This window comes from Cupressus sempervirens, chromosome 11, assembly GCF_028749045.1.
Source record: "Cupressus sempervirens isolate cs-2001-9-10 chromosome 11, ASM2874904v1, whole genome shotgun sequence".
Classification (NCBI taxonomy): domain Eukaryota; kingdom Viridiplantae; phylum Streptophyta; class Pinopsida; order Cupressales; family Cupressaceae; genus Cupressus; species Cupressus sempervirens.
Window position 1 is genome coordinate 553,264,841 of NC_143128.1, and position 11,393 is coordinate 553,276,233.

The window sequence follows — 11,393 nt, forward strand, 5'->3', positions numbered from 1 at the left end:
AAGCTATTACCCTACAAAGAGCTAGTTGATCAGCTAACCCAGCATTTTACAAAGCTTCAGTTTACACAAGTGCCTCAAATACAGAACAAAGCAGCAAATGTTATGGCTACTATTGGCTTGCTCTTGGAAATTCCCCAAGCAGCTACACAGTATGAGTTTTTAGTCAAGCAGCTCCTCACACTTGCCTATGTGAATGATGACTCAAATTATGTTTGTATCTTGGTTGGTCCCCAATCCCCTTGGTACCATGAGATTCATGCTTACCTTAATGATGGTATCATATCCCCTCACCTCACATGTACCCAATGCTAGAACCTCATTCAAAAATCCTCCCGCTATGTTATCATAGCCAATACCCTATATCGTCAAGGTTATCACGATACTCTCTCTTGATGTTTAGACCAAAATGAGGACATGATGGTGTTAAAAGAAGTACACTCTAGACTTTGCGGTGCCCACATGAGTGGTATTGTCCTAGCATGACAAATCCTTAGAGTAGGTTACTATTGGCCTACCATTGAAGAAGACTCCTGTGACTTTGTTAGAAAGTGTCTCCCATGTCAGTAGCATGCAAATCTTGTGCACACTCCAACACAGGATCTACAGCCTATTGCACCACCTTGGCCTTTCGCTTGTTGGGGCCTTGATCTAGTTGGAACTATCACACCCCTCTCATCTGATGGACATAAATGGATAATAATAGCTACAAACTATTTCACTAAATGGATGGAAGCAGTCCCCCTAGTCTCAGCTACAGGAGTTCAAGTCTCCAAGTTCATCTTGTACCACATTGTTTTTCGCTTCGGCATCCCATCCACCATCTTCACTGACCACGGAGGTAACTTTGAAAATCTCAACATGGAAGAGTTATGCACTTCCCTCCGCATCCATCATCACTTTTCTAGCCCATATTTCCCACAAGGTAACATCCAGGTAGAGGCAACTAACAAAACCCTCCTCAAAATCCTAAAGAAAGTTGTCAATGATTCTGGATGTGATTGGCACCTACAAATAAATCTAGCCCTATGGGCCTATCGAACCTCCTTTCATACATCCACAGGCACAACTCCATACTCCCTAGTCTATGGTGCTGAAGTGGTACTACCTATAGAGGTTGAACTTCCCTCCTTCCGCATATCTTTGCAAGGGAAAATATCAGATGAAGAATACAGAGTAGCTCGGCTCACCTAGCTAGATCTCTTAGACGAGAAGTGACAACAAGCCTATGATCATCTCACCATCTATCAAACTCGTCTCAAAAGGAATTTCAAGAAGAAGGTGCTTCCACGACACTTTCAGCCAGGTGACATGGTCCTCAAAGAAAACATGAAAGTCCAAGCAGATCGAGAAAAGAAAGGCAAGTTTGAACCTACATGGCTTAGTCCTTATGTTGTCACTACATCCTTTGGCTCTGGAGCCTATCAGCTATCTACACCAGAAGGAGAACTCTTGAATGATCCTACTAACATCATTCATCTCAAGAAGTTCTATGCTTAAAGATCCTTGGTATACCCAGCTATTGAAAAATACAAAAAAAAAAATAGTAAAGAGAAATAAGCATCCAATGGTGAAAACTTGGCAATTCAAGCGCCTTGGATAGGTACCTTGGTGAAAACCTGGTAATTCAGGTGCCTTGTGTACTAAGACTAATCCATTATCTATCACTATCCTATCCCTCATCCATTCACCCACCATCCCATAAAACACCTGCTTGTTCCCTTGGTGTTCCAACCGAATATCCAAAATCTATTGGAGCTTGTAAATACCTCCTGTACAGCTTGTAAATCTTGTACCTCAGCTTGTAAATCTTATACTTCAGCTTGTAAATCTTGTATCATCCCTTGTATCATACCTTGTATATCTGAATCTTGTCCAAAGCTTGTACCATATTTCAGCTTGTAAATAATCTTGTATCCTAGCTTGTATCCTATCACATGTACACAAAGAATCCCATTTTTCTTAAGCTTTTCGCCAACCATCTACCTATCTGCCTATCAACTATTGTAGACATCCCACCCTTGACAAACATTTCCATCTCAAAAAACCCAAACATGAACAACCTTGTACATTTGTAACATATCTTGGTCTGTTAGCTTGTACATCCTCTTTAGCTTAGTACCATTGTATCTGTCCAGTTTTGGTGTCAGATCATCCTTGCTCAACATCTTGCACACATCGCACAACCATTGGTTAGCTATCCCAATGCATCCTTTAACTAGATCTCCTATCACCAAAGTATTATCCTTCTTTGTTCAGCTTGCCAGATGCATCACTCATCTAGATCCACTAGCTTAGGTGCTCTCTAATAGATCCTTGCAGGATATAGCTTTCCTCATGTCTGATCTTGGTTCGTTAGTACCTCGTCCTAACCAGCTCAATGGCAAACAATTCTCTTTTGGATTTTTGATTTCTTTTGATTTGGAATCTTCCCTTCTGGGTCTTGACGTATCTTTTCCAAGAAATATTTTTATTCCCTCCTCAAGGTTGGCATGATCTTCCATATCATGGTATGTTGCGAATAGACAGTTTTGATCAAGTCTTTCGTTTGTTTCTTTTTTTGCTTGTGGGTTACCCAGTGTCGGTTCCATGTTGTTTCCTCCAAGTTTCATGTGTGATGCTGGGGCAATCCTTGCGTGTTTGTTTTGAGTCAGTCTGTCAGTCCTCTAGACAGTTGGTGAAAAGGCCTTGATGTTCTTGGTGACCTTGGCAATTAACCAACAGTCCTATAGAAAATCTAGTGCTCAACTACATGGTGGTACTTCTCTTTGAAGTATTCCCCCGCTCAAAAAGCTTCAATGGTTTTACTTCATCTCCATTATCCCCCATCCATATCTAGCATCTGTCTCTCCTACCCCTGCTTATGCATTAGTATCTCTTTGAATCACTCCTCACCTTTAGCTTTAGGGGTCCACAATCCTAGTCTTAGGGATCCACCAATCCAAACCAATCCACCAAGCCTCATCTTTCAAGATCCACAATCTTAGTCCTAGGGATCTCCGAAACCCATTTGCCGCCAATTTAACTCTTTGAAATCCTGTTGCATCAGCTTTTTAATCCCCTCATCCATCTCCCCATCCTAGATTCCTTTTATAGTGCTCCACTCCTTCATCCTCTGCAATCCCTGAGATCTTAAGCTTGCTTCCTCTTGTGCCTCTGATTCTCCCTTTATCATTCTCCCGTAGTGAGAGTTTGAGCTAACTAAACCTCTTCTCTTAAGCCAATCTGCATCTTCTTTCTCATCTCAGATTCTTGTACTTTTCAAGAAGTCATCGAGCCTCGCTTTCTCTCCCCATCGCCTTCTTGAGGGGGCATCTTGCAGTCCATTCTCTCCTCTTCTGCTCTAGCCTTGGGCATCTTATTTTCTTATCTTTGATGCCATGCCACTTGCGGCATCACATCAAAGAGGGGCAAAATGTAGACACCTAAAAATCTTTAGAAAATAAAGTATTTTTATTTTCTGAAAAATTTCTGATGACATCATCATTTATTAATCAATTATTTATTTAATTAATTTATTTATTTTTATGCCATTAAATCCCTTTATCTTAATTAAAAATATTTAATTAAGGAATCCCTCCCAAAAATGTTTAAATCTTATTTAAACATTATTTCCTTATTTATTAATTATTTAATTAATAGATTGACCAAAAAACCCAAAATAAATAAAAAAATTATTTTTTGCCCAAAACTTGGCCAATTTCCTTAAGACCACTAACCTCTTCCAAAATCTTCTAATCCTTCTTTAATTTTGATTAAAGGCTAATCCCATCATTTCCTACCCCTAATCCCAACTCAAAATATTTAATTAAGATTAAATATTAATCCTCATGTTTATTTTAAAAAATTTAATAAATATCTCCTCAACCCAAACCCTTGAAATAAATAAAACTTTATTTATTTCCTAAAAATCTAATTTATCCTCATCCTAAGAAGTTCTAGACTCTTCTAGAAAGTCTTCATCCTCATCCTAGGAAGTTCTAGACTATTCTAGAAAGTCTTTATCCTCATCCAAAGTCTAGACTCTTCTAGAAGATTTCTTTAAACCTAATCCTAATCCCCTCCTAACCTTGTCACATTCTCTAAACATGGGTTAAGACTTACTAACCCAAGCCAAAGTTAACAAATATCTCCTCCTTCACCCACCCTCATTAAATGCCATCCACTTGCCTATCCCTAAGCTAATCCTAAACCATCCTAATCCATCATCTAATCATTTGCACAATCCTAAGCAAGCTTAAAACCTTCCTAATCAAGCCCAAGTCAAAATTCCTCTCATCTCCTTCAAAATATCCCAACCATAAAATTTTATGAAGCCCACTAGGCCATAAATGACTCTTCCAAAGCACTTTCATTGCTCTTACAAGCCATTATGAGGGTCTTTATGAAGATTTTATCCCTTGAGCCTCCTTTGTTGACTCATCCTTACCCTTTCCTCTATCCTCTCACCCTATGACATGTGTCACTCCCTGATTGGCTGTAAGGAAGCACAATCCATGTGCTCTCCTCTCATGCAATCTGAGCCCTCCATGAGCTTTTTCCCATCCTTGCATCTTAGCCCTCAATCCCTCAAGCCTCTTGCCTATAAATTGGATCCTTCCCCTTTGCAAAACAACACAATCCATGAAGTAAAGTCATAATGCCATTTTAAGAAGCCATTTTACATTAAAACCATACACTCACACCCAAATTCCAACTCCATTTGAAGCTCTTTTTGAAACATAAGCTTGAGCATACATCCTATCTATTTAGACAAAGCCACTCAACAAGAGAGCTTCTTATTGAGAGAGCCCATTAATGGCTCATATTCTTAATTGAGAGCTCATCTTAGTCTATCTTGAAGTTTATGAATTTTGTTTAGTTTGTAGAAGCTTTATTTAAATTTGGTTTCTATTAGCATACTAACATTGCTCATATACAGATACAACTAAATTAAATATGTTAATTTTTATAATTAGAACTATCATGTGAACATACCACAAAAATGTGTCATCCCTGGGGCATCATGTATTGTCCATACAAGAATTGCATGGAATTGAAATTATTTGTCATATTGGTCTATAGATGTCATACATAGTGAGACCATTCCATTACTCCATGAACTTATCAATAAGAGGCTCAATATATACATTCATATCTTTAACTTGTTACATACCTAGTTGAATGACAACAACATTATATAATTAGTGTGACCATTTTACTATCAAATTTATAATTAAATGTAGATAACTATCAAATGATAAAATACCTAGAACAATCATTGTCAATATAATGCACTCCCTCTTTATTTACATCCATAGAGTGAGGTTATTCTTGATAACAAAAATATGTCACACCAAGTAAATAGATCACATCTCTACAAATGGATTGACACCATCCGCTGCCAATGAAAGCCTGGGATTTCAATATTCTTCTTTAAAATGTAGCCACTTTTCCTCTATGTCTATAAATATCAAATCATCTATAGGCATTTTAATAATTTCATCTCGACTTCTATTGTGTGCATGGTAATCCATACAATGTGCTAAGCTATTGCACTTGAATAATCATTGCAAACATGGAATGATGGGGATGTAACAAAGAAACTTGCAAAGAACTTTTTTTGTTATTTGATCTGGTTGATATCTACTCCTATCACATTTTGAACATTTTGTTGCAAATTTGTGTTCTTTATGGTAAATAATATGATCATTAGGAAATCATATATTACTTGATACTCCATTAAAATATCTCTCATAGTGGCACATTACTCTCGATATGAATGAGGAAGAATATTTAATGGTAGTAATAAAAACTTGTCTATCGATTTATAACAAAAAAGATAAGTTGCTAATATAAATCAATATTAATTGTACATGTTTCACCATTTATTGACTATAATGACATATATGAAAAATATTAGCATATGTGACATTGTTATATTAGATTTACTATTCATAACCTTCAAATTCACCAACAATAATATAGTAGAGAGAAGAGTTGTTTGGGAGCCTTCATAAAGGGGTGTGATTTCCTTCTCAAGTAGACATATATCATGGACAACATCAATGTTGTTTTGATCATAATCATCAAATGCACTAGTATCAAATGTGTCATGGATCAATGCATTCACAGTAATCATCTTCAAATGTTTTCTTTTCTAATGCATGAACATCATCTTCCATGGGATCATGATCCTCAGCTTCAATATTTGCACCTCCATGTTCCTCCACTTCCAAAACCATATTCTCTAAGACTTGGTCATCCATTAAATGTATTGTATTGGGGAAATTGACCTATATAAAAATGATAAACATAAATAAACCATGATCATGATCTCATCATCAAGTGATTTCATATGTATATTAGTTGTTAAAACAATATAACAACCAACTGACCAGTGGATGATATTCAAACCCCACTTCAATGTGAAAATTCTCCCTACAATGTCCCTGAGATTTTTTCATTATGAGTCTTCTAGTGCTTAAGCCATTACACCTTTTGCAAGGACAAAAAAAAATTTCATCGCCTTCTCTTTGAATGTTAGACACCAATCTAGCAATTGTCTCCTTATTTTGATCTAATTGACTTGTATTATCGGAAATGATCCTTCTTCATAGAATCTCGTGCAACAATTTTCTCCGTCTTCACAATGACACCAATATGAAGACCATTTCTAAAACCTTCGCACCTCAATTTTTGTTCACAAAACTTGCAAATACTTTAAGCATAACCATGGAGTGCTCATACGTATGCTTGCATCCTGGTGGATATGGACATCTCTAAAGGACTCCCTAATAAGATTAAGCTAGAATCTCCAATTGGTTCTTGGATCATGTCTCTTGATTATGAAGGTATCCCCTTCTGCTATAGGCTATGTCACAAGATTGGACATCTTGTTGCTCGTTGTTCCACTAGGAAATCTAGAGCGAAGAAGTCTCCCTTATGGTGGCAAGAGGTTTCGGATGATCATTACATGATTCTGAAATCCCCCCTGCCTGGGGAGGGCAACTCTTCTTAGGTCATTTTGGACCTAGTTCAGATGGCCCTCCTTGTGGTGGACTCTAGTGTTTCCCCTCTGGTGGTGCCCTCTTTTGTTTCCCCTCCTTCTACGGTGGTGAACGCTTTGACTCTCCCTACTTCAGGTGATGTCCTTGATGATGGTACCTCTCCGGCAGTTCCATCCCTTTCTGTTGCTGATGTTCCTACCACATTTCAATGTTCCTCTAGGGCTACGAGGGTTTTGGGGGATAGCTACATTGCTGATGACTTTGCATGAAAAAAGGCTGCTAGTATGGTGGAGGATGGATGGACAACTGTCAAGAAGAAAAAGGTCAAGTCCTCCACCCCAACTTTTGATATGGCATTACATTTTTAAATGGTGGGATCGAATGAGAAATCTTGAATCCCTATTCCACTTTGGCTCTCCTGGCTTTTTTGGCTTGATGTCCATTGTATTGGTTCATGGTTCAGGTCTTAATGCTTATCTTTTTTTAACCATGGGGTTCCAGGTGCCCAGTTAAAACTTGGTGTAGTGGTTGAGCTGTACTTTGGTATCTTTGTTGCCACAACAGTCACCTTTTTCTTCTTGGTGACCTGTTTCTCCTAGATGGTCTTCTTTGAAAATCTTACGATGTGTATTTGGGTTTCAAGGCCCTTTTCAATCCTATTTTCCTTAATCAAAAGCGATGGAGTGCTCACCTCCCAACCTAAGTCGCTATGAGACCACCCCCAAGCTTGGAGAACCAATGCTAAACAAGATACACACAAAAAAAACTCACAAATGCATTTACACAACATAATGAAAATGAACTCCCTCAAACTTGGCTTCACAAACGGTTGGCCTATAAACACATAGAAGAGGGTGAAGGTGGGTCTTTCAAAGAGGATATTTTCATACAAATAGAAATACAAAAATATGTTAATTTATGCCTTCTCAAGGCTACAATAACACATTTTTTCTTCACAAAATCTCCTCTTTATCACCCCCAAAATGCAACAATAACTACAATGGCCACATGGAGCCCATAGAGGCTCTCAACTATAATGAAAATCCCAACTAACCCCTTCACCCAAGGCCACTACTTCCCTCTCGATGGTGAATGATGTATTGTACACACAAGAACAACATACAATAAAAAAGGCAACAAGAAAACAATGTGAAAATCCTCATACTCATCACATACAAAACATCAACAACAATCTACATAACAAGAAATGCATACAATTCCATATATTAAGTTTACAATGATAGCAACTAACTACAAAATGCAAGAGTTTCTCCATCATGGAAAGATCACCAATCTTTCTCCTATGCAAATGGAAAACGAAGTTTGAGAAGAACCTCTTTTCCTTTTCTTTCTCCTTAGCTTTTTCAAACACCTAACACCCTATGTGTCTCTAAAATTAGAAAGTGGGTCAACATCCGCTAAGTCTCACAATGCCCACTAAAAAGGCACCTAAATTCTTACCCAACTACTAATCATAAATGTGTGTTGACTACAAGTCATTGGCCTTCCCTCTTATCCCCTCTCATTAACGAGAGTTCAACTAGGAATGTTAAACAAGTTGTGTATGTGGTCTTTTCTATTTTCTTCAATTTAATAAGTGGCCTTTTTGGAGTGTAATAAATGTGATCTAGACATTCCTATGGCCAAAATGTAACCCCTTACTCAAAGTAACTCCCACATGGTTACTTGAATTCTGACTAAAATAACACCCTAAAGTCACTTTTAAATACACTAAAGTCCACCTAAAGTTTATTTATGGTTTTGCATGATGATGTGACCACATATAGGTATTTCTAAATGTGTGAGTTTACTTAAGTACCTTATTAGGTCTACTTTAGTTTAGGTAACTCCTACCAACCTTATTTGACATGTCAGTGCCACATAAACATATGAATTACATATATGTCACAACTAGGTCTAAATCTCTTAAATAGATTAAATCTTGGCTTTCAAAAATTGCACATAAGTTTACCCTTGATTCTTCGGTTTAGTGTCATGGTTACTTCCTAGCACACTAAACTCGAGCATCAATAGACCAAGAAAAAATCACACACACACACACACACACACACACACACACACATATATTCAACATTCATAATTCAAATTAAGTAGCCTCACTTTGAATGTAATGGTAACATGTTTGAGTTGGTCCATTGTTGCCACAACACTTTTAGTTATATTATTTAATCTTACCACATATTTATTATACTATATTATAAATGAACAAATAAAATATCATAGCTACCCTCGACAAGTTTTTTATCCTTTGATAATATAAGATCCTTATTAAAAAATATATTATTGTCACAAAAAAATATTGATGATTGTACGTGTAGCAATGTACATGCATTTGAGCATTTCATATTAATTCGTCGTCCTAGAACACATACAAAGTGCAATAAATACCTTGTATAGTTTGTATTCAACTGTCGATCCATTGTTGTTAGATATACATTGTATCTTATAGAATAATTTGGTGTTACAAATGTGTTCAGAGATTGGTCCATTTGTGTTGGATATAAAATTTAGAGAAGAGGTTACTAATAGGTAGTTGGTCAAGTTAGGTTGCATATATTTAAATAAAAATATGACATTACAAAACTTTATTTTTAACATCAAGTCTCTAGTCTTTAAAAAGTCATTTTTAGGACATTTTACAATTACCATGCTAGTATGATGAGTTTGTAGTGTTGCAAAAATACACCATATGTAATTATTGTAGACACCTAAATTTGATTACACCGCTTTGGTAATCCTATTTAGCTATCTCTAAAGGCATCATTAATTAAATTCTTATTTAATTAATCCTTTGCCATCCCCTAGCTGATTAATTTAATTAATCATCTATAGCCCTAAATTGATAAATCAAATAACCTATTATTTATCAATTAAATCCTATTCTCCTATCTAATTCCAAAACCCTCATTTATTAAATAAATCACTTTAATTAATAAAACCCTCAAACCTTATAGCCCCTAACATATCGTAAATCCTCCGTTTAGCCTAATCCACCCTATCCACCCATACTAACCTAGCTTAGCCACTAACTCACCCACCCTCATGAATGCCATCCACTTGCACATCTCTAACATCTTTAATCTAATCCTAACCCAAGCCTAATCCCCCCCCCCCCCAACCTTGTCACATTCCCTAAGTAAGCTTAAGACTTTCCTAAACCAAGCAAAGTCAACAATCTCAACTCCCTCCAAAATATCCCAACCATAAGCCTTCAATGCTCTTACAAAGCCATAAATGGCTCTTACATCCTCACTCATGACTCTTACATCCTCAACCACCCTCATCAAGCCTTTGACCAACCCTTATCCTATCCTCTCACACTCATCCTCCTTGTGACAAGTGTCACCTCCCTATTGGTGCTAAACAAGCACAATACATGTGCTCCCCTTTAAGTGCATCCTAGCCCTCCTTAAGCTTTCATCTCTCCTTGTATCTTAGCCCTCCATCCCTCAAGCCCTTGGCCTATAAATTGAACCCTCCTCCTTCAGTAAAATCGTCCACCTTCCATGCAAAGTTATAATGCTATTTTGAGAGCTCATAAACTACCAAAATACCATTATAATGGCAAAATCACTCCATGACTCCATTGTTGAAACCTTGTCTCACTCACCCCATCCATCGATTTGAAGTTTGAGCAATATTATTGAGCATACATCTACATCAAAGGATGCATCTACAACATCAAGGAGGCTTTTGGAGTGATCTTGTTCTTAGTTTGCACTCTCTTATACCTTCTTTTGTCTAATCTTATATGGGAATATGGTTTTATGTTTGTGAATGTTTTCCTTATTGCTAATGTTCTTTGCATACTAAAATCTTGTTCTACATTTTGGCATGCCTGGTGGGACCCTGTAAGGGTCATTTTAATCTCCATTTTGTTAGTTTCACATACTTTTTCATGTTTTTACTAGCCATGGGAAATTAACATTTTGTGCTTTAAATTTTGTGTCTTTGTCTTGTGGTTTTTGCTTGCTAAGTACTATTGACCGCTGTAGGAATGTGCATACAACCCTCTAAGTGATTTTGACCCAGTCAACATTTGAAAAAAGAACTTTTTTTGCATCCCTGCGACTCCAGGAACGCGATCCCGTGATGCGGGAACGCTTCTATTTCTCGGGTGGGAATGCGAACCCGCGACAGTGAGTTTGTAGTTCATCATAAAATAGCTCTGCCATGCAGCCATACAATTTGCTCTGCATCCCCACTTACGAATCCTCCAACAGGAATGCACCTCAGAGAAATTGGGATCATCATTCCCACTTGCAGGAATGCACCCTTCTTTTTTTTTAACTGTCTCTAAAATAGTAATAAATTTATCTTTCGTGGGACTGTCATTCCCGCGTCGCGAGAAAGTTGTAAAAACCACAAACCAGCGGGATCACTCTT

The 11,393-nt window shown here is 37.3% G+C and overlaps 1 pseudogene; it reads left to right on the forward strand.

The window, feature by feature from the left end:
• Positions 1–11,150, forward strand: part of LOC149530826 (transcription factor MYB88-like) — a 56,980-nt pseudogene extending 45,830 nt beyond the window's left edge.
• The last annotated feature ends 243 nt before the right edge of the window (positions 11,151–11,393 follow it).